General features: G+C 44.6%; 1 pseudogene; it reads left to right on the top strand.

The window, feature by feature from the left end:
* Window positions 1-493: 493 nt before the first annotated feature.
* Window positions 494-1,502, top strand: LOC121013566 (heterogeneous nuclear ribonucleoprotein A1-like; annotated as a pseudogene).
* The last annotated feature ends 6,516 nt before the right edge of the window (window positions 1,503-8,018 follow it).

The raw sequence follows: 8,018 nt of genomic DNA, 5'->3' as shown, positions 1-8,018 counted from the left end.
TATTAACATGGAACAGGTCATATATATATATATATGCTTTATATGATACATATATATATGTTCCATCTTAATACATATATATATTAAGTGCCATATATATATATGCTTATATGCTTGATATATATACGTATTAACATGGAACAGGTCATATATATATATATATATATGCTTTATATGATACATATATATATGTTCCATCTTAATACATATATATATTAAGTGCCATATATATATATGCTTATATGCTTGATATATATACGTATTAACATGGAACAGGTCATATATATATATATATGCTTTATAATGACCTGTTCCATGTTAATACATATATATATTAAGCATATAAGCATATATATATGGCACTTAATATATGTATTAAGATGGAACAGGGAATATAAACTAAGATAAAACAGATATTAAAATAATAAAGGACTTTCCTGCCCTTGGACACCGGTGAGTAAGCACGGTTAAAGTCTCCCCTCCCACCACCATCATGTCTAAGTCAGAGTCTCCCAAAGAGCTTGAACAGCCACGGAAGCTTTTCATCGGAGGTTTGAGCTTTTAAACAACCGATGAGAGTCTGAGGGGCCACCGTGAGCAGAGGGGAATGCTCACGGACTGTGTGGTAATGAGAGGTCGAAACACCAAGGACGCCAGAAGCTCTGGCTTGTGACGTTTGCCACCGTGGAGGGGGTGGATGCACCCGTGAATGCAGGGCCACACAAGGTGGATGGAAGCGTTGTGGAACCAAAGAGGGCTGTCTCAGAGAAGATTCTCGAAGACCTGGTGCCCACTTAACTGTGAAAAAGATTTGTGTCGGTGGCCTTAAAGAAGACACTGAAGAATATCATCTAAGAGATTACTTTGAACAGTACGGGAAGATGGAAGTGACCGAAATCATGACGGACCGAGGCAGTGGCCAAAAGAGAGGCTTTGCTTTGTAACATTTGATGACCATGACTCCGTAGACAAGATTGTCATTCAGAAATACCATGCTCTCAGTGGCCACAACTGTGAAGCTAGGAGAGCGCTATCTAAGCAAGAGACGACAGGTGCTTCACCCAACCAAGGAGGGCGAAGTGGTTCTGGAAACTCCGGTGGTGGTCGTGGAAGTGGTTTTGGTGCGAATGAGAACTTTGGTCACGGAGGAAACTTCAGTGGGCCAGGTGGCTCTGGTGGCCGTCGAGGTGGTGGTCGAAATGGTGGCAGTGGGGACGGCTATCCTGGATTTGGTAACAATGGAGACAGTTTTGCAGGCGGTGGACACTGTAATGATTTTGGCAATTACAACAATCAATCTTCAAATATTGGACCCATGAAAGGAGGAAAGTTTGGAGACAGAAGCTCTGGCCCCTATGGCGGTCGAGGCCAGTACTTTGCCAAACCACGAAACCAAGGTGGCTAATGGCAGTTCCAGCAGTATCAGTAGCGATGGCAATGGCAGATGGCAATGGCATTGGCAATGACAGCTTACTGCTGGGAAACAAAGCTTAGCAGGAGAGGAGGGCCAGTGACGTGACGGGGAAGCTAGAGGTTACAACAGATTCGTGAAGTCAGCCGAGCACAGTGGTGGCAGGGCCCAGCTGCTACAAAGAAGACATGTTTTGGACAATACTCATGTGTATGCACAAACAACTCGAGGGCTGCCTCTGTGACTAATCGTGTAACAGGTGACTTTAGTTTCCGTTCCGTGGAAAGTGTAAAGCATTCCAACAAAGGGTTTTAATGTGGATTTTTTTTTTTTTTGCACCCATGCTGTTGATGGCTAAATGTGATAGTCTAATCGTGATGCTGAATAAATGTGTCTTTAAAAAAAATAATGATGATAAAGGAATCATGTGAACATTAAACAAACAAATTTAAAAAAAATTTTTTTTTCAACGTTTATTTATTTTTGGGACAGAGAGAGACAGAGCATGAACGGGGGAGGGGCAGAGAGAGAGGGAGACACAGAATCGGAAACAGGCTCCAGGCTCCGAGCCATCAGCCCAGAGCCTGACGCGGGGCTCGAACTCCCGGACCGCGAGATCGTGACCTGGCTGAAGTCGGACGCTTAACCGACTGCGCCACCCAGGCGCCCCAAAAGTTTAGAAAAAGATGGATAATTTCCCAGGAAAATTCAATTTTGTATGGCTGACTCAGAAAGAAATAGCAACCCAAATGGACTTAGAATCATTAGAGAAATTCACTCTATATTAAAAATCTACCCAACACTCCCCCATCTCCCACAAGAAAGAAAGGAAGAAAGAAAGAAAGAAAGAAAGAAAGAAAGAAAGAAAGAAAGAAAGAAAAGAAGAGAAAAGAGAAAAAGAAAAGGAGGACAAGAGGGGCACCTGGGTGGCTCAGTCAGTCAAGCATCCGACTTTGGCTCAGGTCATGAGCTCATGGTTGTGAGTTCGAGCCCCATGTCAGGCTCTGTGCTGACAACTCAGAGCCTGGAGCCTGTTTCAAATTCTGTGTCTCCCTCTCTCGCTGCCCCAACCCCATTCATGCTCTGTCTCTGTCTCTGTCTCTGTCTCTCTCTCTCTCTCTCAAAAATAAACATTAAAAAAAAGAAAAGAAAAGGAGGAAAAGGAAGAGTTGGAAGAGGAAGAGGAAGGAAGGAAGGAAGCAAGGAAGGGCAAAGAACCGTCACCGAATCCAAAGAAATCACAAATGGTTCCAGACAGTTTGGACCACCCAGATTTTTCTTAAGGATGACTTAAATTTCTTCTCTGAGGAAGGGCAATTCTATTTTCCTTTAATTTCTTGAATTTTCTTTGGTAACATTTGCTTTATTTTCATCAAATATTTAAAGGGAGGGGAACAGGTTATGAAAATATAGTTCCTTCATTAATAGAAAAGTGGCCAATGTGAGATAAATTTTGTATGTAACTCCATTTTAGGGGAATAGTCAATATTAATTTTAAAATTGTGTGTGGGTTGAGGGGGGCCGCTCTGCACCTATTAGAATGGCCATTTGCAACAACATGGATGAACCTAGAGGACGTCAGACGCAGAGAGCCAAATACTGCAGAACTCACTTGTATGTGGAATCTGGAACTCTCAGACTCAGAAACAAAGAATGGTGGTTACCAGATGCCAGGGGAAGGAGATTATGGAGAGATGTTGATTAAGGGGTAAAAGTCTCAGTTGTGTAAGATAAATTCTGGAAATCTAACGTACAGCAATGTGGCTACATAGTTAACAATATTGCATCGTATAATTGAAATTTGCTAAGAGGGTAGATCTCAAGTGTGCTCACCATGCACTTGAAAATGATAACTGTGTGAGGTGATATGTTAATTAGCTTGATTGTGATAAATATCTTACGAAGTATACAGTCATCAGATCATCGAGTTGTATACCTTAAATATATATGATTTTTAATTGGATTGAAAAGAAATTCAGTTATGGCGTCAGCTCTGTGGCAACACTTTTCATTGCTAGGGTAACATCCACCAGGATGCGGTATACGCTCTAAATTACCAACCAGTATATGGCGATGTTTCTCTTGTGGCCAGGAATCAAGGGGGTAGAAATGGGAGTCACTCCTTTCTCTACTGTCCTCAGGGATCCATTAGTAAAATGTTTGGCTTTTGTTCCAAAGCTTTGGGATCTACTGATTTAAAGGTAAATCCCAGGGGCGCCTGGGTGGCGCAGTCGGTTAAGCGTCCGACTTCAGCCAGGTCACGATCTCGCGGTCAGTGAGTTCGAGCCCCGCGTCAGGCTCTGGGCTGATGGCTCAGAGCCTGGAGCCTGTTTCCGATTCGGTGTCTCCCTCTCTCTCTGCCCCTCCCCCGTTCATGCTCTGTCTCTCTCTGTCCCAAAAATAAATAAACGTTGAAAAAATAAATAAATAAAGGTAAATCCCAAAGGAGAAAGCTTCCACTAGGAAACACAGCGGTGGGTTTTTGACTGGAACCTCACGTGCTCTACTGATCATTTTAGGCAACTCATGCGAAGGAACAAACTAGCAACGACAACAACCAGTCTCCATACTTGCTGACTGGGGTGATTGATAGATCCTGACCATCAAGGAGAAGTGAGGTCAGGGAAGAGTATGGCTGGAAGATAGGAGATCTTTTAGGCTGCCTGTTAGCCTTCCTGTGTCCTGCAATAAATGTTAATGGAAAACTACAACAGCCAGTACAATCAAGATTGCTAATGGCCCCGACTGTTCTGGAACGAAGGCTTGTTTCACTCCATCATGCAAAATATGACTAGCTGCACTGCTTGCTGAGGAAAAAGAAAATACGGACTATGGGGACGCCCGGGTGGCTCAGTCGGTTAAGCGTCTGACTTCAGCTCAAGTTATCATCTCACAGTTCGTGGGTTTGAGCCCCGCATCAGGGTCTGTACTGACACCTCAGAGCCTGGAGCCTGCTTCGATTCTGTGTTTCCGTCTCTCTCTGCCTCTCCCCAGCTTGTGCTCTGTCTCTCAAAAATGAATACACCTTGAAAAAAAAAGAACATACAGACTATGGTAGCAAAAGAGAAAACTAATAAGTATCAGCTATGACTACACGATCAGTTGTAGAAATGAGGAAGATAGTATTTATTTATATTTTTTTTAACATTCATTTATTTTTGAGAGAGAGACAGAGAGACTGAGCACAAGCAGGGGAGGGCAAAGAGAGAGGAGACACAGAACCGGAAGCAGGCTCCAGGCTCTGAGCTGTCAGCACAGAGCCCAATGTGGCGCTCGAACTCATGAACCATGAGAGTTCATGACCTGAGCTGAAGTCGGGTGCTTAACCGACTGAGCCACCCAGGCTCTCCTAGGAAGGTAGTATTATAACTGTCCCTTGCTTTGATATGAACATATTCATAATAAATATTATCCATTGTAATTTTTCTAATTCTCCTACTTTTTAACATAGGATTGTTAATAGCAGTGAACTTTATATCCCAGTGTTTAAATTCAGGGCTGAAGGTGACACATAACTCAGCTAGGAGAGGTTTGGACATCATCCAGTGAGGGACAGTGACACGTGAGTTTCTGTGTATATCTCTTTTGGGGAAAGGGTTTGCATCTTCCAGCTGTACGTGGGACAGCTGCATCATGTTATATAGAAGCACGATTTTACTATTGTCTTTACTTGAAAATTTAATGTGGTTTAAAAAAAGAGAGAGACTTGTATAGGCATGCCAGGGGGGAGGAGTGCATTGTGGCCATTTGTAAGGCACCACCTTGGCTAAACTTGGAGCTCCATTTCCCAGAATTCCATTGCGTGTATGGTTCCAGGTTGTAGTTGGCCAAAAAAGGAACCCGTGTGAAATTTAGGAGGCAGAAGTAGGGCAGCGGTCATTATTCTCCAATGGTCATTTTGTTGTCCACTATGGTGCCAGATGGTTGTAGAGGTGTCCAACAGTTTCCGGCTGTAACTCACTCCCACCCTCGTCCATTGTATGCCCAGCTCCTCTTCGGAATTTCTGGCCCTGTTGACCAACAGCAGCCACTGACTCCCCTCCAGATGCTTGACTAGGATCCCCAGAGGTAGTAGCAGCTTCCCTCAGACCTTTCCACGAACTCCCCCTTTGCAGCTCCCTTCCAGTAGCTTGATGGGCGTGGCTTTTCAAAATGACCAGTTGGTGACGCCATCTCTGACCCTCCAACTTTCTACAGCTCTTCCCACGCAGGAAAAAGTTATTATTTTTCCATAAGAAGTCCTTTATCCTGTAACACACAAAATGACTCGTCTCCCTACCTGAACTCCGACTGCTCCGGATGAAATCAGACACATCATGAGCAACTTCTTGGCCGTATCTATAAGAGAGACTTCCCCTTCTTTATCCATTCCTTCTTCCTACTGCCTGGAGTGCAGACGTGATGGCTGGAGCTCTAGCAGCAACTCTTGGACCATGAAGGAGCAGTCTCACTCTATGGACGGAGGAACAGCAAGAGAAGAAGCCAAGCTGGTGATTGTGGAGCCGCCATTTACACCCGCTTCCCTCTGGCTTTTTGACATGAAAGGAAATACATTGCCGTTTAGTCTGTTCTAAGTGCAGGTTTTCTATCACTCATACCCCAAACTAGTCTTCTCTGGAATACTGCCTGAAGATTTTTTTTCTTTTTATTTGCTGCATGATATTCCATCAGATTAATATACCTTATTATATTTAACCATTTCTCCTTGTGGATATAGGCTCCGAGGTTTACTCCAGCGTTCAGATATTATAAATAACGCGGCCGCAAATATCTTTGGGAATATATCCTCTGCCCTTCCTGATTTATAAACCTCTCCCTCCACCCATATGTGGAGGGGATTTTGCAGTCCTCATCTTTGTAGGGAGCGTCTGGAACACTATAGTGCTCCAAGTATGTGTGAGCAGGGATGGATAAGTGAATGAATGCTCCACGACGCTAGTCGTGGTGTTGCAATGCTCAGTCTGTCACAGGCCTTCCCCAGTGCTCATCCTACTGACCAAGTTCTTACCTAGGATGCCACATCCTACAATCATCTCAAGCCCCCCCAAAAATAAATAAATAAACAGCACCAAAATGCAAGCTAATGTTCGTCTTAATATCAAATCCATGCCTTTTGTGCCTTCATCCATCCATCCATCCATCCATTTCTTCCAGAAACATTTATGGAGCCTCCCTGTAATGCATCAGGTATAGTGTCTGATGCTGGGGACGCAATAATGGGAAAGACCCAGTCCTTCATCTCAAACAGGTCACAGTCTAGTTGGGAGACCGTTGGGAAAGCAGGTACAATGCCGAGGGACAAATACTCTGATGGGATAAGATCTAGGTGTCATGGGTTAACGGAAGGCCCTTCAACACAGTCAGGGCAAGGGGGAGAGAGGATATAGAATTCTTCAAGGGGTGAGCTCCACAACGTGGGGAGGAAGGTGGAGAATATTCCCAGGAAAGCAGAACAAGGCCCTTTCATGGATCGTGTGTCCTTCGCCGATGGCCAGTACCTACTCTTAACTTTCTTGAGCCTTGTCCCTCACTCCTAGTGACTCAGAGATACCTGGTGTGATGGTTCAGACTCCCAACCTCGCTTCCTACTGTGTTCTTTAACTATCTTGTGTTCTTTATCGTCTTTACCCCTCCCCAAACTTGGACTTGAGTTTGTTTTCTTATTTGAGACTCTGTTCGGTTTCCTGGGGCTGCTGTAACAATGAATGGCAAATGGCGGTTTAAATAACAGAGATTTACCGTCTCACACTCAGGAGGCTGAAGTCTGGGATCAAGAGGTCAGCAGTGTTGGTTTCTTCTGAGGGCTCTGAGGGAGGGTCTGTGCTCAAGTGTTCTTTGGCTTGGAGATGGCATTCTCCCGGAGTCTTCACGTTGTCTTGCTTCTTTGTGTGTTTGTCTCTGGATCTAAATGTCTTCTCACTGTAAAGATACCATCGAATTGCATGGGGGCCTACCCTCATGACCTCATTAACTCAATTATCTGCAAAGCTTATTTCCAAACAAGGTCACATTCAGAGGTACTGTGGTTAGGACTTCAGTACCTTTTGGAGGGATACAATTCAACCCTCCACAGAACGCGAGATTTCACCTCGTATCTAATTGTTCCTGCTCTCTCCCACCTGCTGCAAGGTGACGTTTCGGAAAACCACCACCAAAAAGTCCTGATGGTCCTGCTTGTGATTTTTTTCATCACTAATGTCCCCATGTTGTCGCTGGTGTGTCCTTTAATGAAATTGACCACCTCCTCTGTGGGCTGTAACTATAAGGCCGAGGAAATGAACGACAGAGAAACCGATCTGACGTGGCAGTGAGGCCATTGCCAGGTAGCTTTTTGCAGATCCCCACCGTGTACTTCATTCTCATAAGCCATATGCAATTAAGCAGTGAGCCCCCCTGAGTCAGGCCCTGCTGCTCCCTATTGTCGAAATGAACATCTGGGGTAAATAAGATAGCTGGATCGCAGGCGCAGAGGAGGCTGCGTTCGGCTGTGTAGGCGGGGTGCAATGTCAGCATGAATGTCTGTTACAGGCTGCTGGGGGGAGGGCTCGCTTGAATAACTGCTCAAAAAGGGAGGCCCGAGAGCACAAGTGAGCCACCCACCGCTTCA

This window comes from Herpailurus yagouaroundi, unplaced genomic scaffold (assembly GCF_014898765.1).
Source record: "Herpailurus yagouaroundi ecotype Mexico unplaced genomic scaffold, PumYag 199, whole genome shotgun sequence".
Lineage (NCBI taxonomy): Eukaryota > Metazoa > Chordata > Mammalia > Carnivora > Felidae > Herpailurus > Herpailurus yagouaroundi.
The sequence above is the reverse complement of the archived record's forward strand: the minus strand, read 5'-3'. Positions and strand labels throughout refer to the sequence as shown.